At 43.6% G+C, this 26,648-nt stretch overlaps 1 protein-coding gene and 1 pseudogene across 3 annotated transcripts in view; one reads left to right on the forward strand and one right to left on the reverse strand.

The window, feature by feature from the left end:
- Positions 1–26,648, reverse strand: part of LOC126175596 (glycoprotein-N-acetylgalactosamine 3-beta-galactosyltransferase 1-like) — a 362,470-nt gene that overhangs the window by 114,219 nt on the left and 221,603 nt on the right. The gene's annotated exons all lie outside the window — the stretch shown is intronic.
- Positions 25,768–25,885, forward strand: LOC126177723 (5S ribosomal RNA; annotated as a pseudogene).

Consider the following 26,648-nt stretch of genomic DNA (forward strand, 5'->3'; position numbering starts at 1 on the left):
TACTCTGTGGGGACTTTTGTTACGAAGACTATTTGCAGTAAAACCTGTTAAGTTCTTTTGAACGAAATCGGTAGTGACATCATAAATGTCTGTCAATACAGCTGTGGCGCTTTCTTACGAATAGCGTAACAACGCACCTTGCCTGGCGTCGAATGCAAAATTCCGTCTTGTGACGTGATATTTATTTCTGTTGGTTTATTTTTTCGTATTCTCCAATCGATTAGGCAATTTATTTGACTCGTAATCTCCTTTTGCAAATGTCACGCTAAGAGGAAGATGTCGATGGAATGTTTACACCATACATACATACATACATACATACATACATACATACATACACGGTACATACACACATGTATACAGACTGCGCACGCATCTCCCTCTTTCGTGGTCTGCTTTGAAACCAACGCCTACGTCACGTGACCAGTGGAATTAACGCAGAGCCTGCTATTCTCTAATAGTATGTGCTTTGTAAGTGGAATTGACAGTCAACGTTTTCCTCATTTATTGCGAACAGAGCACTAACAACTGAGCAGCCTAACACATTGACTAGATATGAAGCACTACAGTTAACGCAATTCTGAAGATTAATGGATAGTTGTTTCAACAATGACCCAGGCAAAAGGTTAACAAACTAAGTTTGAAACAGTGTATTTACATTGTTTTAAGTATACCATTTTTGTAAACACTAGAATTATTTTTTCTTCGGGGGAATTTCCCCTTCTGTGCTACAATGTGCATGTGGTTCATCAATCATGAAAGACTGCAGAAGGCAACAGAATATCGGTTTCATCGTGTAATTGTCCTTTTTTTTCTTTCTCTTGTGCCCAGGGCGAGAAATTTGAGACTGTCCTCTAAAACAGTTTTTTGTTTTGTTTTAGCGTGTTTTTACAATTTTTCCTGCGTATATTTTCCTCCCGCACGAAGATTAATAACGAATATTACACCGTTTTGGGATATGCCTTCAATTTCATTTGAAAGATGATAGCGCGGTACTAAGCCCGCTTTCGTTTTTGCATTTCATCAATATGCCTTACGTCCGCTGTTGAACTCAATCCGGTTGTGATATGTTTGTAGTGCTTGGACGGAAACGGCACGCCTGTAAACGCGCAAGCACGATGGATTAATTTTACTGTTAATCAGATATGTATCTGCATTTATAATATTTCAGAATGAATTACATTTTAAATATGTACTGTAAAAGACACTGAGTTTTTCTCTAAAATTAATTATTTTGTGACTTTAATGACATGCTGTTTTGAAGATGGCAAGAATTTTATGTAACTTAGGGCACTTGTAGTTGTAGGTGAAAAATATATCTAACCTGCCATTTTTAATGTTTTTTTTCTCTTTCTTTTCAAATTAAGTAATATTGACATAAGTTACATGCTGTAGGCCAATATTGCAAACTGCAGATTGACTTGAGCTGTGCCTTACTTTAATCTTAAGACCGAATAGCCTAATTAGGAATTTTTTTGGTTAATGTATTCACAAGGAGAGTTGAATTAATTGGTAGAGAAGACTCAATTGTTTTTGGGTTGTTTTTGGGGAAGGAGACCAAGCAGCAAGGTCATCGGTCTCATCGGATTAGGGGAGGATGGGGAAGGGAGTCGGCCGTGCCCTTTCGGAGGAACCATCCCGGCATTTGCCTGGAGTGATTTAGGGGAATCACGGGAAACCTAAATCAGGATGGCCGGACGCGGGATTGAACCGTCGTCCACCCGAATGCGAGTCCAGTGTCTAACCACTGCGCCACCTCGCTCGGTTAGACTCAATTCTGAGCTGTATTACGCTCTTCTTAATTACACTGCATAAGCCTGATTACGGTAGTTTTATTCACATTATTTCAGAGTATTGTGGTTACTTTCAGGGAATTATGAGACAAAGTGGTAACACTGAGCATGTAATATTGAAAAGCGCGGACTGTTTGGACGCGGGCGGAAGTTTGCAGTGCGCTAAAATGCTTTCTAATATCACTGAATGACGTATTTTGTTTACTATTGTTTCGGAGTGGAATCACTCACAGGATAACAACTGAGACAAAATTCAATATTTTCTGTCAGCCATAGAAAAGTCATTTGCCAAAAAAACTCGGCAGTAAGAATTACCGCAACTGATACTACGCGCTTTCATAACGCGCTTGACATAATACCAAAAAGTTACAACTTCTGGCATTATATGTTTTTTATGTTAGATTTACAATGCGCTATGCAATGCAATGCCAAGGTGAGCTGCTGCTTTTAAACTGCGCAGTTCATGACGGTGACGAAGTTCCGATAACGTGAGTGGGACCTAGCAAAACGGAGCAGTTCTCCGTCAGACGATTCTTCAAATATGCTTGTAAAACGTTTGTTATGCTGTTATATCAGAATTGGAATGTGATTTTATCTGTTACGTCCTTATTTCACACAACATAGGTGTTTATATTTGAGGACTGTTACTAAGTCAAGTACAGATACTGAATCAATATTAAGAAACGAAGCAGAATATGTAAAAAAAAACGTTGATCGTTTAGGGAACTCTTATAGTGAAACAGATAATTTAGTTGCCTATGCATCTTCGGTATTGAACGAAGATTTATTCTGCTTATGTAAATAAATTCGAGAATTCTGCATTAATTCTCAATACGAAACAACAAAATTTTGCTGCTGTCGTCTACAAGGAGGTGCACCACATTCTGCTGCTGAAGTTTCGTCACTAATGGCTCTGACAACAATAGCTCTTTTTTCAACAAACGCTAGTCACGGTGTTTCTAGGGAATTTTTATTCAGACTACACCAAAATTTAGTTAAATGTTACATCATGTTCAATTAAACTATACATGTAAGCAAAGCAACTTTCTTTTCCATTCATACCAGTGAATGTGCTTTGCATCTGTGTAACACATTTCACTGTCCAACGTGACACTTCTGTTTCTCCTAAAAAGGGGCTTGCTTTCTCTTTCTTTTATTAACTGCGATTTGTTACACTTTGGTGCAGTTATGTATCCCAACTGAAACTTCCTGGAAGCTTAAAGCTGTATGCCGGCCCGCGACTCGAACTCGGGACATTTGCCTTTGGCGGGCAAGTGCTCTACCGACCGAGCTACCCAACTGAGCTACCCAAGCACGACTCACGACGCGACCTCACAGCTTTACTTCCGTCAGTACCCTTCTCCTACCTTCCAAACTGCACACAAGCTCTCCTGCGAACATTGCAACACTCGACGGGTCGTGATTGGGTAGCTCAGACAGTAGAGGACTTGCCCGCGAATGGCGAAGGTCCGGAGTTCGAGTCCCGGGCCGGCGTACAGTTTTAATCTGCCAGGAAGTTTCACATCAGCACACACTCCGCTGCAAGGTGAAAATTTTATCATGTATTCCAACTAATACTCATGAGTGACAGTGAAAGCCTAGCCAAAAAATTTCGTCCTAGCATAATATACATGGTATCCATATCAAATCATGTTCCATATTCTCTTCAACAACCTAACATAATTTCAGCCCGTGCGAAATGGTTGTTTTCAACCACGAATCCGTATTGTGTTTTGAATACCTGTATATGGTATTTCATTATTCATTGTGGCTATTTTATGAATGACAACTAAACTGCCTTTTGTGTCTATAAAATCTCAAGTTCACGGTCTATAAAATCTCAAGTTCACGCGCAGTTGTGCTTGCTAGGCGTCCACCTCTACAGCTGTTAACGGTTCATGCAATCTATAAACTGTTCACAGCATGCGTGTCTACAAAAATACTTCTTCGATACTCTTTACAATCAAAACCATCCAGTTTCAGCATGCTGGGTATTCCCTAGTGCCCAGGTCCACGAAAGATAGCTGAAATCTGCATCACAAAATTTCAATATTATATGAGTAACTATTTAAGCTTATTGTCTAAATAAATGGCTATAGAGATTGTCTCATTTCAGTTTGAGCAGTAGGCTGTATCGCGTCCGAAAATTTCTCAAGAATGAACAGCTTCTATCACGTACATACCAGAACGAGAGTGTAAAGTATACACGCTTCATTAAATTTCTAACAGGAACCTACATGGTACAATACAGCCCGCCCGGCTAGCCGCGTGCTCTAACGCGCTGTTTCCCGAGCGGGAAGGCGTGCCGGTCCCTGGCAAGAAACCGCCCGGCGGATTAGTGTCGAAGTCCGGTGTGCCGGCCAGCCTGTGGATGGTTTTTAAGGCAGTAAGTTACACTATATCGGATACTGCTGCGCAAACAGTCTCCACATACGCGTACTCCACAACCACGCAAAAATTTGGTGTTACACTCGTCTGGTATGAGACGTTCCCGGGAGGGTGTCCACCGAGGGCTGAACCGCACAATATGCCTGTGTTCGGTGTGGGGCGGCGGTGGGGTGGGTGGACTGCTGTGGCCTGTTGTCGGGTTGTGAACCACTGAGGGCTATGGCGGGACGAAGCCTCTCCGTCGTTTCTAGGTCCCCGGTTCAATACACAATGGTACAATATACATAAACGAAATAAGGTAAAACAATGTCCGCCAGAAACGTTGTCCAAACGAAACATTAAATTTAGTAGTGCTTAACTAATCACATGTACACAGGAATGCCCACAAACAAAAGGAACGAAATATAGGAACGTTCGCAAATAAAAGGCACGAAATACCCAAGGATATCATGCTGACATAGGAAAAGGGGTGAGGAACACAGAGTTCATTAGTTTGTCTTTTCTGGGATGAACGAAAGAGGTGCAATGCTTTTTTTCAACAACAACAAAAAAAAAAACCATAAACAACCAACCAGCATTCAGGCAAACTTTCATACGACCAACAATCAGTTTAGGCAAAAACAGCACAAGGAACCTCTCTCTCTGTCTGCGTCACAACGAAATTATTTACTTACAAAGTTATGTGCGACGGCTGTGACAGATTGTACATAGACCAGACGGGGAAAACACTTGGGTGACAACCAACGGAGTACACGAGTACTAGCAGAAGCAGTGAATCGGATTCTATCGCCCATTTGAGAGTAAATAACATGCCATACCTTAGTGCTAAGGATGGTTGTGTTAACAAAGAGAATGACTCAAGTTCGTCTGTTTAGGATGTCATAAGGAAATTTTACAATAATTGTTCCTTAACAGAGGTAGATGGGTAGATCACATAACTAATGAGGAAGTATTGAATAGGATTGGGGAGAAGAGAAGTTTGTGGCACAACTTGACCAGAAGAAGGGATCGGTTGGTAGGACATGTTCTGAGGCATCAAGGCATCACCAATTTAGTATTGGAAGGCAGCGTGGAGGGTAAAAATCGTAGGGGGAGACCAAGAGATGAATACACTAAGCAGATTCAGAAGGATGTAGGTTGCAGTAGGTACTGGGAGATGAAGAAGCTTGCACAGGATAGAGTAGCATGGAGAGCTGCATCAAACCAGTCTCAGGACTGAAGACAACAACAACAACAACAACAACAACAACAGAGGTATTGGTTCGCAACTGACACACACAAAGCGTACGGACATGTGGCCGTGTACTTACGAGTAGCTTTGCTGGCGTCCATTCTTCGGCAACAATCAATTAAAAAATGGTTCAAATGACTCTGAGCACTATGGGACTTAACATCTGAGGTCATCAGTCCCATAGAACTTAGAACTAATTAAACCTAACTAACCTAAGGAGGACATCACACACATCCATGCCCGAGGCAGGACTCGACCCTGCGACCGTAGCGGTCGCGCGGTTCCAGACTGAAGCGCCCAGAACAGCATGGCCACTGCGGCCGGCAACAATCAATAAAATTACTGTTCACTGACACACAAAAGGAGAAATTTGTGAGTTGTATCAAAAATCGTTGAATGTATGGTGCAGCATAAGCATGTGTTCCGTGCAAAAAGCAAACAGTAATGCACAAATGGAAAGTTATTAGCTGAAACTTACACATTTTATTAGCAATGTATCATCCATTTGTACGGCATTAAAGATGGCGAACAAAAATAAATGAATAAAGTAATGACACTACAGGCTAATAAAATATTTCGAGAACCAATGTCACACAGAAAACCCATCAATAACCGCGGAATCCTCAGTCCATAGCAAGCTGTATAGTATTTGTATTTGTTAATATAAACATTCCTCTGAAAGATGAAAAGCAACCTTGAGCATCCAGAACAACCAGAATATTCTTGAAGACCGATGCACACAAACCCTCAACAGTGAGAAATGGAACTTGACGCTATTCCCAGAAAAGAAACTGCACCTGTTATGCTAGAGAATTGGGTTGGCTGGCCATCTTCCACACTATTATTGCCTTATCCCCGTCACTGGCATACCAGCGATGCTACTGACATAGCAGAGATGCTGTACAAGGCGAAATGAAACAGTATGAACAAACTGATTTCTCTGAAAACGATCGTTCAGGACTCGATGACGACAAAGTGATATATTGGCACTTCTCCATTTCGTTTGCCTAACACTGATCTTTCCAGGTACACAGGAGAGAGAGCTCTAGCACCCCTTAAGAATTTGGATGTGGACAAACTTCAATATATCATTAAATGACACATTTCGTTCATGGACGTCTTCTCTATTAAATGCTTCGCTTTTCTACTATAATGGAACGATGTGTTGCAAAACTCAGATAAATGGCCAGCAAGGCCGCATAGATCAAATGTTATCTACAGAGGGCAGTAGAAGAGAGCTAATTTCCTGGAATTAATAACATTCAGCAAAAGAAAATTAGGATACTCGCTGCATACTAGCAGTAATGATTAGCAGAGGAAGGCGGTTACCAAAAATCTGAAGCATTCTGCTCGGTGCAGGCTGTAACTTTACTAACATAGGCTAGTGAGTCGTAAGGTTGTGGCTTTGCAAGCTACCTCCGTCGTCGGTCATAAATCTGTCCTTCCACTTTACCCACAGGATGTACAGACAATACCATATAACTGTTGTGGTGAATACACTGAGGTGACAATAGTCATCGGATGCCACCTAATATCGCATCGAACCTGAGTTTGCTCGGCCTAGTGCAGAAACTTACGCTGCGTGGACTCAACAAGTCGTTGGAAGTCACCTGCAGAAATATTTAGCCATGCTGCCTCTAGAGCCGTCCATAACTGCAGAAGTGTTGCCGATGGGATTCGTGTAGCGCGGTCTGGGAAGCCAAACCATCCGCTCGATTTGGCCAGAATGTTCTTCAACTCAATCGCGAACAGTGTGACCTGGCGCACTGTCATCCATAAAAATTCCATCGTTATTAGGGAACATGACATCCATAAATGGCTGCAAATGCTCTTGAAGTAGCCGAACATAAGCAGGACCCAATACATTCCATGTAAACACAGCCCACATCATTATGGAGCCACCACCAGCTTGCACAGTGCCTTGATGACATGAGTCCATTGCTTCGTGGGGTACGTTCCACTCAGACATCTGCCGTTGTTTCACCCAATGTTGCTTGTCTGTTAAAAATGGTTCAAATGGCTCTGAGCACTATGGGACTTAACATCTGAGGTCATCAGTCCCCTAGAACTTATAACTACTTAAACCTAACTAACCTAAGGACATCACACACATCCATGGCCGAAGCAGGATAAGAATCTGCGACCGTAGCGGTCGCGCGGTTCCAGACTGAAGCACCTAGAATCGCTCGTGAACTGCGGCCGGCTTCAAAACGGCCTCTGTGGACGTAGGCGAAGCCAACGTGACTATCAGCCATCGAGCCGTCGGTGCAAACCACTTCAGAGCCCCGGAACATCTCACGAATCGAGAGGAAGTGACAGCAGAGAGCAGCAGGAGTAACTGGGTCCTTAGGGTCAAGAAAGGTCCAGACGAATTTGCGGCCTAGGTGTACACCATGGAGGTGGATGCGGACCTGGATGGGAGGTGGTAAAAGTAAGGACTCCAGTTCAGACAGAAGGAATCGCACACGAACCGCAATCGTTAGCCCCGACCTGAGCCGCCGATGCGGGATATGAACAGCTGCGGGTGGAAAAAGGAGACGGTAATTCGGATGCTCAGGAGAACTACGAATGTGTGCAACGTAACTGGCGAGCAGTTGTGCACGTCGGATCTGCAATGGAGGGACTTCGGCCTCCACCAGAACAATGGCCACTGGACTCGTTCTAAATGCTCCCGTCACTAGGTGAAAGCCACAGTGGTGCACTGGGTCGAGTACAAGCAACGCTGAGGGCGCCGCAGTCAAGGTGGGACTGAACAAGGGTTCTGTAGAGCTGCAGCAGCGTAGAGTGATCTACACCCCAGTTGTGGTGTTGCTCGGACAGCAGAAGGCATCGAGGTACTGCCAGCACTTCCGCTTAAGCTGACGAAGAAGCTGACGGGGCAGTGACAGGAAGATGGGGAAGTGGTCACTATCACACAGGTCGTCATGAGCTCTCCAGTAGATATATGGGAGAAGTCCTGGGCTGCAAATCGATAAATCAATGGCCGAGTATCTACCTCGAGCCACACGGAAATGTGTGGTGGCCCCAGTATTTAAGAGGCAGACTTCGAACTGAGACAGTAAAGTTTCGACACGGCCAGTAAGCATGGTGTCACCCCGCAAGGCGTTATGTGCGTTAAAATCTCCCAAAAGTAGGAAAGGTTTAGGGAGTTAATCAGCGGAGCTAATACATACAGGGGTACTGCACCATATGGAGGAAGATTTTCATTGCAGAGTGTTATTTCCTGTGTTGTCTGTATTCTGACAGCCACAGCTTCACGAGGGGTTTGAAGGGGCACAGTTTCACTAGAGACTGTGTTTAGGACATAAACGCAAAGTCCACCTAACACTCGATTATAGTCACTATGGTTCGTGTAACATCCCTTATAGCCACGAAGGGCAGGAGTCCACATTGCCGGGAACCAGGTTTCCTGGAGGGCAATGCAGAAAGCAGGTGTAAAGCCTAACTGTTACCATGGCTTAGCCAGGCGGTAGAAAAAACCGCCACGATTCCACTGGAGGATGACATGATCGTGAGACTGGGAAGGCATGGATCATTCAATGAGGCAGTTTACGCCTCAGGGTCACCTGCTGCCACCAACTTTTTGCCCGAGCAGTCTACATGCATTGTGTCTGAGGGGACGGCAAGATCCAGGTCCTCAGTGGACGCCAGAATCTCCGCCCCATCCTCAGACGCAGAGCTTGTAGGTAGCGGTGGTGTGGGTGACAAAGCAAGTTCCTTGTTCTTGGGGTCTTCTTTTTCGATTTCTCGCGCTGTTCCTTGGGTTAGGAGGAGGACTTCACTGAATCAGTCTCCGGGACTGAGGCTGAGCGTGAAGCCTTACGACCAGCTGCTTTTGGGCTCTTCAGCCACTGGAAGACACCTGGGAAGGGAGTGACCCAAGGTATCCCTTCCTAGCAAGAGGAGCTGAAGAAGCATTAAGCTTCTCTGGCTCAGAAATGGGGACTGAAATCCCTGATGGTTGGGGGAGGGGGAGGGGCGGGTGAAACAGAGAGGAAAGTGCCCCCCCCCCCCATCCACCATCAAGGGGGCAGGTGTAGTCTCCCAGTTCTGAGAGGCAACAGGAATTCGAGGAACTGATGGGGCGACAACTTGTAGCAGCTGCATATGAGGTCGTTATAGCCACAGGATGTAGGCGCTCAAATTTCCTGTTAGCCTCGGTGTAGGTCAGCCAGTCCAGGGTCTTATATTCCATGATTTTCCTATCTTCCTGTAAAATCCTGCAGTCTGGCGAGCAAGGTGAATGATGCTCTCCGCAGCTGACACAGATGGGAGGCGGGGCACATGGAGTATTGGGATGTGACGGACGTCCATAATCTCGACAGGTAGGGCTGGAAGTCACAGCGATAGACAATCACCTTGACCTTCTCGGGCAATGTGTTACCCTCGAAGGCCAAGATGAAGGCACCGGTGGCATGTTATCTCTCGGACCCCGATGGACGCGCTGGACGAAATGAACACCTCGCCGCTCTAAATTGGCGCGCAGCTCGTGTTCAGACTGCAAAAGAAGGTCCCTGTGGCATGTAATACCCTGGACCATATTTAAGCCTTATGAGGTGTGATGGTAACAGAAACATCCCCCAACTTGTCACAAGCAATTAATGCCTGTGACTGGGCAGAGGATGCTGTTTTTACCAAAACTGACCCAGAGCGCTTTTTGGACAAGCCCTCCACCTCCCCAAACTTGTCCTCCAAATGCTCCACAAAAAACTGAGGCTTCATGGACATGAAAGATTCCACATCAACTCACGTATAGAGAAGGTACTGGGGTGAATAAGCTTAACTGCAACCTTTAGCCATGCATTCCTCCCATGGTGTAGCCAAGGAGAGAAACTATATGGGGTCATACTTCTATGCATTGAGTTGAGCCCTGGAACGCTTAGAGAATGCTGGTGGGTTGCCACCAGCAAAGAGATGATTTACCACACTTCATTGCGTGTCATCCGCCCTGATGCCACCCACTCCGACAAAGGGCCCTCCCCACGGGCGCCATCCAGCCGCAGCAAGGGCAACCTGGCAGGATGGCCATTGCCGGGAGTACCGATGCCCCAGGGAGATAGGCATCTACTACTTGGCATATGTGGGGAATTATGGCGCAGGCATCAGCAGAGCGATCCCTGTTTTGTCAGGAGGCTACAACCAAAAGGGTACATGGCGGCCCCCTCCACAACGGACTGGTTACTGTGCTGGATATCAGGTGCAAAGAAGTCCATGGTCATCGTTGGCGCAGAAAGCGGCACTGCATAGTGCATGGTGGAAAACGCACTCAGGAAGGTGTCCTCGCCCAAGAGATGGAGAATGGGCGGAACTGCAATGCAACGACAAGAAAGTGGGCTAAAGATCTCAATGAACGATGGACACGATGCACCATGTAGGGCGCCCTTCCCCAACTGGCTCGCTCTTCGGGAAAATTTTGAAAAATAGGAGTCAAACCCTACAGGGGACCATCACATAAAGGCCAAAACACGTAAGACTCCTTTTAGTCGCCTCTTACGACAAGCAGGAATAACTCGGGCCTATTCTAACCCCCGGACCTGCAGGGGGAATCTGGAAGGAGTTCGAAATCAGAGAACATTTCTCCAGCGAAGAAAAGCCCAGAACATAGTCCGATGAATTCTGAAAGCCTTTTATCTGTGGAAGAGAGAACTAAGAGATCGACGTGTCGAAACGTTATTAAAAAAAAAGAGGATCTGTGTGTGTATCCTTACAGATTTACTGCTGTACATGAGTTAAAGCGTCCAGAGCAACTATCATGTGTTAGTTCTGCCGTTTATTTCTAAATGCAATGGAATTGGGATTTTTGGATCCTCTGTTTCTCACTTCTTCAGACGAGGCATTGTTCAGCCTGTCAGGGTATGCTAACTCACAGAACATGCGTCATTATGCATCTGATAATGCCCACCAATACTTCGAACAGCCATTGCTCAATCTCAGAATTGGTGTTTGGTGCACAATGTCTCGTGTCCGTATCGTAACATGATTCTTTCACCGATCTGTTAATGCTAACCTGTGTGTTCATAAACTGTTTAATCCATGTGTGGATCAACTCAGAAAAAATGAACGAATGTCTGGATATTCTCAGCAAGACTGAATAGCACACATCGCCTTGACAACCTTGTCTCCAGTGCGTGATAAGATCAGCAGAGGCAGTGCAACCTCCTGGTCACCTCGATCGCCTGATCTCTCTCCGCCTATGATTTTTACCTGTGGGGCGAAGTGAAGTATCAATTGTGCACGAATAATCTTCACATACTGCAAGAGATTCAGTAGAACACGGAGAACGCTATTGTTGCCGTCTTGTGTTTACAGCTGCTACGCGTGTCTCATAGTTTATAAATCGAGGCCACCGCTGCATGGACATCAACGGTGGCCACTTCCAACATCATCTGTGATGCTCATTAACTAAGGCCAATCCTCCACCAGTCTTCTTGTAAATATTAACCGGGCCAGTTTTATTTTGATTACCCTGAACAAAAATCATTTGCATTGTGGCATAACTGCAAAGTAGCTTATGTCATCCTTCGCGAGTGGTGTCAGTGCGACATACCCTTAAGTGGGGACCCGCGTTCGATTCCCGGTACTGCCAGGGATCTTTCCTTGGTGAGAGGGCTGGATAGGGTGCACTCAGCCTCGTGATGCCAGTTGGGGAGCTACCTGATGGAGAGGTAGCGGCTCCAAGGTCGGAACGTCGACAATTGACGGGAATGCCGGGTGTTGGCTCCATGCCCCTCCATACCACATCTGATGATGAGTGAGTGAGGATGACACAGCGGTTCGTCACCTATCGCGTGGTCTTCAGGACCTGATCGAGAGGTTTCCCTTTTTTTGCCCATTATATATGCTGTTTTTACTGACACTGAATAGCTTGTTTCTTTTTTCCTTTTGCTGCCACTGATAGTACAGCTTACACTTCGAAATAAGTGCCACGTTTTTTTCGTATGTCACCCGTCATTTTCCAGCATCATTGTCCATTTCCTCACTTGCTCATCAGACTTTTCCGTCCAATAACATATTCAATGAAACCTATTTCCAAGAAAGAAGTGGCGTGCAGTTACCACCCCTAGCTAAACTACGTTTGAAGTCAATTAAAAATACGAATTACTGTAACGGGTAACATATATTACTATTCTGACAACGCGAGTCGGAGAATTACACCGTTCCTCCATCACGAGGAAGATTTATTTCAATAAGCCGTATAATGTACGATAATCTTCGACAATCTGGTACTGCTTCGGTGCTGAGAAGCTGCTTTTCCTGTCGCATTTACATCACATTCACTTTCTATAACCTAAAGAAAACAGAGTTCCAAAAGGACACAGCTGAGAAATCTCAGCAAATGGTATCTAGCTCGTCTTAAAAAGACGTAATCTTCTGTCACTGGACAAGCATGGAACATCTTGCTCTCCCAAACTGTCATCTAGCTATTTTCTGTAGAACGGACTCATCAAAATGTGCTAGATACAGAATCGCAAGAACTATATTCGTATAACAACAGCCGCTGTCGAGGAACAAATGTGAGGGTCTACGAGAATACTTGAAGTGATGTTTCAAAGGAGTGAACAAGAAAAAACAGAGATCTGACCCTGACTTTATTTTTTGTCACCTTTAAAGATGACGAGTAAAAATGTTTTTAGCTGAACGTTTGAGCAGAGCGAAAACAAAACTCCCTAGAAATTACACAAAGGATTTTTGTCCGGATTTTCATGGCCAGACAAAGCCTGGGAAATGGGGTATCAAATTGACTAGCACTAGGTCTAATTTTGGGTGATTAAGAAGTACTTAATACTTGAGAGAGAACTACACAATGGATTTTGCTCGAATTTTCGTAGTGAAACTAAGAGTGCGAAATGGTCAACTGGGGTATCAAACTGACCAACATGGCGCCTAGTTTTGCAAAGAAAGATTTAGTTGCTTCAAATTAATCACGATAATCAAGGAAAATTGAAATATTTCATGAACAGCTGCTATTAACTGTTACAATTACGCGTCAAAGAATATCAAATCACAGGGCAAAATTCTCGCAATCTATCCACAGTAAATAATAATAATAATAATAAATATTTATCAATATCCGAATATATTGTATTTCACATTTTCTGAACAAAACTTGAGAATAAAAAATTGAAAAGACCGGTCAAATGTTTTGTGAAAGGATTTGACAAAATGTAAGAAATAAAATATATTAGAGTAACAATTGACGCGCTTTTGAACGATACTCTAAATCATGTACAGCAATAAGGTGCTAACTGACAATAATAGGGTCCATGTTTAACTTAGAAGCTTGGAATTTTAAAGACTTCTAGATGGTATTTGTCCGGTGGAATTTCACACACTAGTTTCCTACGCCACTTAACATACGAGCGTCTCATCAGCTACTGTGCATGATTTACAGCATATCCACCATGAGCATCATACGCTTCTCTAATATATTCTATTTTTTACATTTAGCCAAATCATTTCACAAAACGTTCGACTTTTTTTTCAAAATTTCTTTCCGTTTATTTTTGTCGCCTTAAAATATAGTAATTATTGTAAGAAGTTGCATTTTACCTGTTGCGCACAATATCATCCCGTTTTTGCCGTTCTTGTTCTTAAGCACGTGTTAAATCACTAACGCTCAGCTGGGCCTACGCTGCCACACCACTATTAATTAACAACTCGATTATGCAGTGAATACCGTTTGCTATCCTAACTTAAATGTTAAAGCAAGCACATCACGTCGCCCTGCTGCGTCGACAGACAGAATTGCGAATTCTACGAGGCTGCGTGTCAGGAGACATTCCTCGGGCAGCGTGTTCATGCGATAGGCAAGACGAAGTTTTTACGCCCTCAAAAAACCTCCCGACCTTGGCCAGTTGTCAACATCCACGAACTGCTGTCCTAACAACGTAGCAGCAGGCGCAACAGTACCGCCTGCATTTCATGAGCAGTAGCATCAACAGCGTCTGGTACATGCAACGATACATGATTGGCTGTACTAAAAGAGATAGAGTAACTAGAGAGGAAACACCAAAACGATAGTGAGGTCAACTGAACAAAGCTCCGCCGCATTTGACGTCGTGCAGGATAGTAAAAGACAATGGCGTATAGTAACGACTAAGTAATATCCCAATTTAATGTTTGGCCGTTATAGCCAGATACGAAATTACACGTGATTCTAGCTAATGGATTCTTGATATACATCATCTCTCGGCAATGCCAGCACTATGAATACAGGGATCCCAAACATTCAATTGCTTAAATGTCAAAAGGAAAATAAACGGTCCGAAAAAGGCTTTGCGTGTTTTAGTACATTCTATTCTGCATAAAAGATGTGTTCAGTACAGAAGAATACCGAAATGCATAGAAGATAATGTGTACCCCACAACTTTCACCAACGGACACAGAGATGAGACAGAAACATTATAGAAAAAGTTTGTGGTCAAAGCTGATTCGAATTTGAAAAAGAAAATGTTTGTGTGTTACATGGGTCAAACCCGAAATCGAAAAAATAAGAAATATTCATAGTTCTATTGCTTATATGTATGCAGTTATACGCTGAAACACGGCAGACATTATTACAAAAACAAATTCTCTGATTGTAGCGGTCACCAACCTACAAAACAGTACACAAATTCTCTCGCTTTAAAAAAAGTTCCAGAATGACGATGTACAATATGGCGACTAAATGTTTGGAATGGCACAGAAGAGAACGCTGAATAATGTGGGTCACCCTCTCTGAGAATTCTCTCCCCCTTTGGCTACAGCACTTCGAAAGAACTACATGGCATACATAAAAACAAATTCTAGATAGTTCCTGTAATTTATGCAAAATTAAGCTAAAATAAAGTCGATATATACCTGAACAATTGTGACACCTAGCGGTTACATTTGACTGCAGTGAGCATTGTACAATAGACGATTACATACTAACTGAAATTATGCAGTTGGTTTTAGAGATCTGTGCACATTTTCTGACGGTACAACTCAATATGGTACGGAATAAAACAAATCCTGGGCATGCTTTTACTACAATGGGGTTGTATGCACATCCACGTATCATCAACAGTTCTTGCTGCAGAACTTTGACCAAGAATGTGCCGTCGTGCTTTGAACAATGGTAGCACACTCCTCACCGTATGTGACCAACAGTTGTCGCGCTGTAGTGATGGATTATGTAAGGACAATAATTTAAGTTCTAAAATCTCCCTGGTGATCGGTTGCTGCTCGTATTGTCCTTAACACACAGTCAGTTGTATTCGATGGAAAGCCGACCGCCATACACGACATCTGCCGAATTTTCCGTTGCGTTCAAGCCTCGAATAAATGTTGCTGTGATCTTAAGTTGAAAGCTATCTTGAGGCAGGTCTCAGCGCAAGTCAGTCCTGATTATGTCTCCTCATTTATGCATAGCTACTGCGATCTACACTCATTTGAATATGCTCACTGTAGTCCAATAATTATTAGTCCAATAATGATCTCCATCTACAACCTTTACTCTCCGCGCTTTTCTCCACTACGAAATTAACTATTATCTGATGCCTTAGCATGCATCCCATCAATCAATTCCTTATTTTAGTCGACTTATGCCATAAAATTAGTTTCTCCCCAACCCATTAGTTACTCGGTCTACCCATCCAATCGTCAGCATTCTTCTATAGCAGTGGTCGTCAAACTTATTTGGTCATGAACAAATTCTGATATTATGGGGCGACACTTCGGGCTGTATATGCATCGACCTTACTATTAATTTGTAATTTAGTATGTTATGGGCTCCCGTTACACTAGCTATATTAAGCACGCGATAAGTTGACCGTCGTCCTCATCATCCAACCCCCCCCCCCCCCCCGGTTTTAATCGTTAAAAGGCAGCATTATTACGAATACTTTGTCAACTGTTCTCTGTTTCAGATTGCTGCCTCCCTCATCGACGCCACAGCTGTGACACTGTAACTGCTTGGGCGAAGGGTTGTGTTGTCTGTGCGAGTGGATGATTAACGGATTAATAACACTTATTGTACTTATAATTGGATGCATAATGAGGCACAATCAATAATATTTCCTACTTCCCAAGAATTCAGTTCCACTTTTGTGGAATGTTACTGTTGCAGGCTGAATTGGTACCAGATTCCCTGAAGGTAACTGCAGCACATAGCTACTGGATTGATAAAGACCTCACTAGTGATATTTGCGTTTGATTCAGTCACCCTGTTTATATGTTTTGAATTCTACTCATTGCCTTTCATTACAACCGTCTTAATTTAACTCCATGTTCCTCGCTACAAACATGTACCACACTTGCAGGTGGCAGGCTCTATAATGCGCATTCGCAAATCCCTGTTATTTATATATCAAACTTATCCCATAGCAGGTGACTGGTATGAGGCACACACGCCCACGAGTAGACATCAGTGGAAGATAACCAAAAAACATTGCGCCTCTCACACCCTGTAACCCCACAGTGACCATGCTACTTACCCGCCTGTCTCTGCGCAGAGTTCGGCAACGTCTGTTTAAATTAAGCACATCTTAAAAATATAAGTTTCTGTAGGTATTTTTGTTTGTTACTGAGAAGGAAAACTACACTCTTAAGAAGCTCTTAACGTCAGTTGACGGCTGAAACCGCGCGACGCACGAATACTTCATTCGGGCCGCAGTTGACGAACACTGCTCTATAGCATCATATTTCAAAAGCTTCTTTTCTCTTCTTGTCTGTAGTGTTTCATTTCTATATAAGGAAAATACTTTCAGAAAAAACTTACGAACACCTAATTTTATGTGAGATGCTAACACATTTCTCTTTCAGAAAAGCTTTTCCTTTCTATTGTTAGTCTGCGTTTTATATACTTTTTACTTCAGCCATCCTCAGTTATTTTGCTGCCGGCCGCGGTGGTCTAGCGGTTCTGGCGCTGCAGTCTGGAACCGCGGGACTGCTACGGTCGCAGGTTCGAATCCTGCCTCGGGCATGGGTGTGTGTGATGTCCTTAGGTTAGTTAGGTTTAAGTAGTTCTAAGTTCTAGGGGACTTATGACCTAAGATGTTGAGTCCCATAGTGCTCAGAGCCATTTGAACCATTTTTTTTAGTTATTTTGCTGCATAAACAGCGAAGCTCATCCACTACTTTTAGTGCCTGGTTTCCAAATCTAACACCGTCAGCAACACCTGCTTAGATTTTATTATTCATATTTTATTGATTTTCACGCTGTAATCTCTTTTCAACATACTATCGATTAGTAAAATACACACACACACACACACACACACACAAACACAAACACAAACACACACAAACGTACACAAACGCACACGCGCGCGCGTAGGAGGTTGGCAACATGTACGTAAACAGACCAAACTGAATGATGAGATACACAGTAAATTCAAAGTAGTTACGACTTGAAGTCACAGTTTTTGATCAGATGTCAATATTAGTGACAGAAGACTGATAGCCCATCACAAATACAAGGACGAAGAAAACAATAAAAATAGGAAGAAAAATGTTCGAAACATAAAAACATGCTACATTTCGTAAATAGAACGGTAGTGCGACCTTGGATGTGACCAGATAAGAGGAAACGCAGATTTCAACTGAAGGCGCGAAGAACTGTAAGTAATCATTTATATAAAAAGCGAGGAATCAACTGTTTTATACTCTACGAATAACACATCAAAACAAAGGTGTATCATAACTGTATCGTTATAGATCCCACTGATGATGCCTTAACAGGAAAAAAGGCGAAACGTGCTTGGGAGAATAAAATACAGTTTTTTTACCTACAAAACAACTATTTCTGTGCTTGCTGCGGAGGATGGCCACGGAAACAAACTCGCTACTCACTAGATTCAGCTCTTCTTCCAAGTCTTTTGTTTTCACTGGCATAATTACAATATCATCAGCATTCCTCGAAGCTTTTTATTTCTTTTCTCTGAACTTTAATTCCCTTTCCAAATTTATCTCTGGTATCATTCACAGCTTGCTTAATGTGGCTACACATTGAATAAAGTCGGGTATAAGCTACAACCCTCACTCCCTCCTTACCATCTGCTTTCCTTCCACGTCCTCAGGCTATTGCAACAGCAGTCTGAGTTCTGTACAAGTTATGGAGAACATCGTCTTTTATGCCCCGATAACATCAGGATTTTCAACACGAATTTGTGAGTTATTGTTGGGCAGATTTTGCAGTGGGCTCGTCTGAAATTCAAGTACGTACTTTGGGATTGATGGAAGCTGCGTTCCTGTGCCCACCATAATGTGCGGCATGTCTGCTGCTGGACGGCGGAAATCTGACCAGTAGTAGGCGTGCCATCACTCTAGCCCACAGCAGACGCAGAGCACTACAATCGCTGCGATGTTCTAGCGAGTGCCGACTGTGTGAACGAAGTTACGCGATCCTTTGCGCCCATGCGCGCCAGATAGCAGTTGTCCGGTGCAGCGGCCACACTGGATTTTCCAGTACCCGCTCTTCGCTGCGCACAGTGTTCTATCGAATGGTGCTGCAAACATGTCACTGTCGCTGTAGCCGCAATGGCGCTTTGTGATAAAACCATTACCTTGAAGCCCGATCACTCTACTTGGTTCAAACTCACTCTGAAGTTCATACCGCGCCTTCTGGTATCAACGAAGCATAATAGTACATGTTTTTCGTTCTATGGCTCACTGCCGACTGAATTTCGTGTAACACTGATCTTTGCGGTCACACGTACATCTCTCTACAGTCAGGGCATGAGGTAATATGAGATAGTCTTTACGAGAGTGATTTCTGTGTAATGTCCATGCGTAACCAAGTTGCACTATATCGGAATTTTCTCAAATACACTGAGAGTCGCAGCACACGGGAGAGTCCATAGCATTTCCTCAAATGTCCATCAGAGATGCTGCGAAATACTGCTCGTTTAAATGTGGTTATGGTTAACAGCGGCAAGTTAATACGAAACTACCGTTCAGTTTTTAATAAAACGCACTAGAGATGAGAAAGAACAAATCAAAATTGACATATTTTTTGCGGGGTAGCTGCGCGGTCTAGGGCGTCTTGTCACGGTTCGCGTGGCTCCTCCCGTTGGAGGTTCGAGTCCTCCCTCGGGCATAGGTGTGTGTGTTGTCGTTAGCGTAAGTTAGATTAAGTAGTGTGTAAGCCTAGGGACCGATGACCTCGGCAGTTTGGTCCCATAGAAACTTATCATATACGAGAGAGAGAGAGAGAGAGAGAGAGAGAGAGAGAGAGAGAGAGAGAAGTAATGTGTGTTGAATAGTTTGTGACTTGCTTGAAAATACGACACCTGAACCATACCATCGCCTTCGTCTGTCACGTCATACAATCACTTTCGGTTCCAACGAAGCAGCTATAAACATTAAAATGTACCACAAGAAAACCTAAATTTACCTAATACTCCGGAATCTTCTCTACGTGAGAAACAAGAAGGGGAGCTGAATTATATTTCTAGATCCTTTAGTTAATCCTATCAGCGCACACTCCGCTGCAGAGTGAAAATCTCATTCTGGAATCCTAGATTACTAAACTCTAGTAAAATTACGATTGCAGATGGTATCAATTTTTGGTTTCCGCCAATCCGGTATTGTCATTATACGGTGTGAAACATGACATATTGTACTTATTTTTTGTGTGAAATACCATTGGAACTTTGTAATTAACGAATGGATAAACTACACGACTTTTTTTGAATAAAATATGGAATAGTAAAATTTACGGTGGTTTAGTAACAATTTAACACCCTTCCCTTTAGTTTTCGAGAGTTAAATACTGATTCTTGACACTTAGTAGTGAGTATTTCCGGGGTAATGTGGGTTTATCCTCAAGCGTCTGGCAATTCAAGATTTTCAACATTGAAATGCCGGGGTCTCCTTTGAGCGAAAGAACCCTCTGACTGTTATATTCTTTTTCGAATGCATTCATGTAGATGTTACTCCCGTTAGGGATGTTTTTTTTTAATAAACGTGTATTATTTATGTACTTACATAGTTAATTCAACAATGTAAACTAGATATACTTTGGCGCTTGATACAATTCGTTGTACTACGTGTTACTGGGAGGCCGAATCCGTGTGTTGGAATACCTCGTTCGTTGAGTAGTTTTTCTTAAACAACTGTTTCTTCGCCGGTCTGGTAGCCGACATCCATCACACGTTTCTTTAAGGCTGTGTTTTGTAAGCAGTCATCATCGTAGACTACCGCAATTTTTCTAGTATCCTGCCATGAACCGAAATCTGCCCCATGCGTCACCTTGGACTGAACCTAACCAGGAACTACGAAACGACGTTACAATAGAACAGAGCGTAATTCTCCTTTCTTAATGAAATGTTACGAATTTCTGTAGACACTCAGTATACCCGATGGTTGTAATTAAAATGCAGCTACTCACAGAGGTCTAGTGTGGGCTGTAATTACAGCATGGCAGCGAAACTTCGTAATTTGCTAATGCGTTGATGCGGAAACGATTTACACTGCAAAAAAGTTAGTTCAAATTTTGGCCATCAGGTGCAAATCTCACGGTATGAATCCACACTTTCCTTTGACAAGCCGTAACTGGAGTGAACAGTTTGGCAGCCGAGAAGAGAGACTCTGCCGCTGTAGTGAAACTGTTTTGCCTGAACGGCAGCAAATACAGTGCTGCATTGAGACTATCGCCGACTGAAAGGTCTGACGGCAAACCCGATTTCATTATATGGCTTAAAGATGATGATGATAATGATGATGATGATGACGATGAAATTCGAAAACGCGGGTCAGCTTGGTGTGGCACCTGGAGGAAAAAAGGCGTCCTACAATAGTGGATATCAGTATAAAGACACGGTTCCTCCGCAAGTAATAGTACAATGTCTGAAGCATATACGTATCAAATTTATTATGCAAGTAGTCGATACATATAAGACATAAAAAATCGTGATGGAATTACACTTCGTTCATAACATGAGTGACAAAATAAGACGTTTGCATTTCCTCGATGGAAGCTGGTATAAAAAAACTCAGTGAACTGTTGTGTCCGCCCCCGGTTGCTGAACGGTCAGCTTGACGGATTGTCAATCCTCTGGGCCCGGGGTATTTTCTCTGCCCAGGGACTGGGTGTTGTGCTGTCCTGTCATTATCATCATCATCCTATCATCCTCGTCGACTGCCGGTCGCCGAAGAGGCGTCAAATTGAAAGACCGGCACCAGGTGAACGGTCTGCCCGATGGGGTGCCGTAGTCATACGATTAAATTTTAAAAAACTGAACTGTTGTGTTACTGCTATGTTAGTACATTGTCTAATCTCCGTTCTTCCTAATTAGATCAAAAATTATCTACGGCTTTTTTTAGCGTTTGTAGTTCTTGTAGTTAAAGTGTCCCCCACAATTGTCTCACACACGGCCTCAAATTGCCTTCCATTGCGATAAATAATCCTTTATTTCCCAACGGCTTTCTACGTGGTTCAAATATGAGCTACGGGGTGCAGGCCAAGGCAAGACATCGTATCTTTAACTTCAAACAACTTTTTGGCTGTAGCAGAAACATGCACAAACGCATTATCTTATTGAAACGTTAGAGTTTCGTCCCCGAGGTCCACATATTTTCTAGCTAAACAATAATGTCCCTAACATCTCAGTTTACACGTTAGAGTTCATTCTAGTGTTGAGCCAAGCAATGCGTGATTTACCTTCAGTGCAGAAGGCTGCCCATCATGACAATAGTATCTATGCTATCTAAATTAAACTTTTTCTCATCTCTGAAGTCCATATACATGTTTTTCAGCAAACTCAATTTTGCCTGTTTAAGTGTGAGGGCAGGTTTCTGCAGCCGTTTCTTGCATTCAGCATATTTATCAGTTCAGAAAATTTGTCGTACCCATTTAGCAGTTACTGGCAACTATAAAACAGCAGCAAGTTACGACGAATAACGGTTTATTTTGAGCAAAAGTAGCCATTTAGATGTCTCATATAATCCTCTACTTTGCCCCTTTCTGTCCATATCGCCTGCCCAATCTAACGAAATTATCAATCACTGTATTTGAACGGTTCAACTTCTTGGCGATTTGACGATCAGAGTTCCATTTCCTTCTATGCACCGATTTTGGCTTTGTTCTCGTGTCAGAAACTACTGGTACAAGTACATACATTTTACACAGTTATGATTAAACTACTTTCGACCAAAACTTGGCCACTTACAATGCATTTACTGTTGCTTGTTGATCATCTTCTGTACAGGGGACTGGGCACAATCGACACTGAAGCACGTGCCGAACAGTCTGTTGTTCTCCACAGTCACACCGAATATCATTTGGATCAGTGCATCCCCATCATGCCAAGTTAACTTTTGATCTTCCAATTCCGGAGCTCAATCTATTCAGGGACTTCTAAGTTGTCCATTCCCCGTCATGGTCTAGAGGTAAGACTTCAATAACTCTTTTCCAGCCAGGGGAAAGGTAGGTCGTAGCCATCCACAGTTGTAACCTAGCTTTTTCAGCAGTGGTGCTAAGTTCCTCTTATGTCCTAAAGAAACTCTTCCTTGACTTCAGTCACTGCGGATGCGGTTCATGCCCATACAGAAGATGGATAATTTCCTATTCCACTGCCTTTCTTTCGTTGTCACGTTGACTACCCCGTGTGATACGGCCAGTTTCCGTAGGAGATTGTTCCTGGTAGAAATTTTCGACTTGGCTTTCATGCAATCGTTGGTGTCTTGGTATACTGTATGCATTTGTCGATATAGTGGATCTCATACTATTGCGTATACAGTGTGCGCAACTATTCAAGCCGACAATGTTAATTTTGCTACAAATACCGCCGAGCGGGATACCGCAGTGGTTAGCACGCTGGACTCTTAATCCGGGAGAGCACCGGTTCAAACCCGCGTCCGGCCATCCTGACTTAGATTTTCGATGATTTCCCTAAATCGCTTAAGGCAAATGCGGGATTGGTTCCTTCAAAAGGGCACTGCCGCTTTCCTTCTGCATTCTTCCCTAATCAGAGGTTGTGCTATGTCTGTAATGACCTCGTTGTCGACGGAAAGTTAAACACTAATCTCCTCCTCCTCCTACAAATATCCATGCCTTCTTGCTGGATTTCCACTACGGTATCCCGGTGGAAGTTACTGACGAGGTTGCCGTTGCTGTAACTGACCATGCAGCACGTGCCCCGGGCAGTGCTATTGCTCGCACAGTGTCACGAGAATTGTCCATCCTATGGTCAACTGTATGGAAAGTTTTGCCGTCTGTTTTACAATGGTACCCGTACAAGATCCAGACAGTGCAGTAACTGTAAGCTTACGATTCGCAGCAACATTCTGTATTTGCTCTTAGGCTACAGGCATGGACCGAAGCTGATGACATGGGGCCGGAAAATATTCTATGGAGTGACGAGGCACATTTTACAATAAAGAACACACTGAATACGCAGAACTGCCGAATTTAGTGTAACGTTAAACCGCGTGTTATGAACGAAGAGCCACTGGACTCGTCTTATGTGACTGTGTAGTATGGGTTCACAAGCACTTTCTTGTCGGTCAGTTCTTCCTTGAAGAGAATACACTCAGAGGGCCTTTCAGGTGTACTGTGACGTTTGCACGTCATCTAGACTTTTTTTACGATATGTAAATCCTGCTTTGGAAGAGCGCAACTGTGTCAAAACCACTGTTTTCGTGCAAGATGGGACTACAACTCACGTCGCTCGCTCAGTGGAAGATCTGCTTAAAAGAACCGTCTACGAACGTGTGATCTCCGGAGGTTTCCAGATGCGTAGCCCGCAAGATCACTTGATCTGAATCCATGCGTTATTTGGCTCTGGAAATATCTAAAACATGGGCACGTTCGGTCTCTATCTGATCTGAAAGCCCAGTATACAGGAACACGCTGCTCACATTCCGCCGAAACTGCACCGAGCAACTGTTGATCACGTCACGTCGTTTCACAGATGCAACATCTCGTCGACGTATCCGGTGCTCATATTCAACAAATTGTGTAAGCGGCGTTTAATAAGAAAATCAATATTATGCCTTCCTCACTAGTTTGACCTTCACTGCCCACGTCTCGTTCCTTATCCACAATATACGGAAACGTTTCTATACGTCTACCTTGCATTCACAGCGCCAGATTTGAACCTGGTGGCTCCTACCAAGCTTCGCTGCCATACGATAGTTACAGCCCACACTAGGCCTCTGTAACTGCACTTTAATTATAACCACCAGGTGCTTACACACTGTGATCCCTGAAAGTACCTTGTGATGCAAAAAATACGTGCTTATAATTATAACTGATATCCAACTATATTAGATTAATATTGTATCGCTGAGAGCAAAATTTGCGAGGTCTCAAGGTTTACATTAGTACAATAGCAGATAACGAAGTTCCGTGCATAGCTCGGGTCACATACAGATAATTGTATAATCGCTGAAGGAGTTAAAAGAGACACAGACAAGAAAAGAAGGGCATTACTAGTGACTCACTTGACAAAGTAACAGCAGTGTTGCAGTTCCTCATTGGGAGTATCTCCGGTCGAATCCACTGCTGTAGGGGACTTTTCTCGCGAACATGAGACACAAAATTACGGTGAAACTACAAGCATAAGGCTGGGTGTCATTCTGAGAAGAGACCGAAGACACTCTACGCCGAAGGTGGCTGACGAAAGCATAACTGCGCCAGACAACGCTGCGCGCAACCACCAAATGTCAAGCAGTGCGAGAACTGTGTCATGCCAGCCAGCTAAGGATCCCGCCGTCAAATGCTTGGACGCGCGTCGAAACTCTCTTTACATCACATCACTATAAGATTCACGTAGCACTGTAGCACACAATACCACGCTGAGTTCACTCTTAAGCTATGCTTACACGGAACAAGCTAGCTTTCGCTGGAGTGGAGCTGCACGAGTTCTGTGACGTCACTTCCTGATATTTCTCATTGAGGAGCCATTTTGTCCTGTGACAGTGATTTCGTCACGTGAAACACAAAGTTAGTTCTGCGATATTTCGGCAACGTGCCACGTTATGCAGAACCAACAAGATGCTACAACTCTCTCTACTTCAGAAGCAGAACTTGCGACACGCCATACGGTATTTCTTGTTTTCAAAGTCCATATTTGGTACGTTTTATAATAAAATTTACACCCTGTGGATATAAATGAGGTTTCTTATGACCTACACATTGAGCACGTCTCGAAAACGCGTCGTTGTTGGTACGATTTGTTGTACTGAAATGACGGGAAACGTCATACTGGTGGTTAAAAGGAATTGTCATATTTAGTTATTTTCGTGTTATAAGTCGCGTGTTACGAAATTTGCTTCGTTCTAAGGCAACGGTCCACTGGAGAATAATCAAAACCGCAACGCTCTTGGTAAGATTTGTTGTAGTTAAATATCAACGAATAATATTTTTTCTGTGTCATCAGTCTTCTGACTGCCAACATCCTTGCCGCAGTGGTAACATCGGTTCCCGTCAGATCACCGAAGTTAAGCACTGTCGTGCTGGGCTAGCACTTGGATGGGTGACCATCTGGTCTGCCGAGCGCTGTTGGCAAGCGGGGTGCACTCAGCCCTTGTGAGGCAAACTGAGGAGCTACTTGATTCAAAAGTAGCGGCTCCGGTCGGGAGAGCGGTGTGCTGACCACATGCCCCTCCGTATCCGCATCCAGTGACGCCTATGAGCTGAGGATGACACGGCGGCCGGTCAGTACCGTTGGTCGTTCATGGCCTGTTCGGGAGGAGTTTTTTTTCCTTAGTCTTCTGACTGGTTTGACGCGCCCCGCCGCGAATTCCTCTCTTGGGCCAATCTTTTCATCTCCGAGTAGCAGTTGCAACCTATGTCCTCAATTAGTTACTGGATGTATCCAAATCTCTGTCTTCCTCTAGAGTTTTTACCCTCTACATCTCCGTCTAGTCCCATTATTCCCTTATGTCTTAAGAGACCCTGTTCTTTCTTCTTGTCAGTGTTTTCCACACATTCATTTCCTCGCAGATTCTGCGGAGAACCTCCTCGTTCATTACCTTACCATTCCACCTAATTTTCAGCATTCTTCCACAGCACCACACCTCAAACGCTTCTGTTCGAAATTTTTTCCTCAAATTAATGCTTATGTTTGATACTAGTAAACATCTCTTGGCCAGGAATGCGCTTTTTGCCAATGCTAGTTGCTAATTATGTTGCCCATGCTCTGTCCGACATGAGGTATTTTGCTGCTTAGGCAGCAGAATTCCTTTACCTTCATCTATTTCATGATCACCAATTAAGATGTTAAGTTTGTCGCTGTTCTCATTGCTGCTACTTCTCATTACTTTCGCCT

The sequence above is a fragment of the Schistocerca cancellata genome, chromosome 3 (genome assembly GCF_023864275.1).
Source record: "Schistocerca cancellata isolate TAMUIC-IGC-003103 chromosome 3, iqSchCanc2.1, whole genome shotgun sequence".
NCBI lineage: Eukaryota > Metazoa > Arthropoda > Insecta > Orthoptera > Acrididae > Schistocerca > Schistocerca cancellata.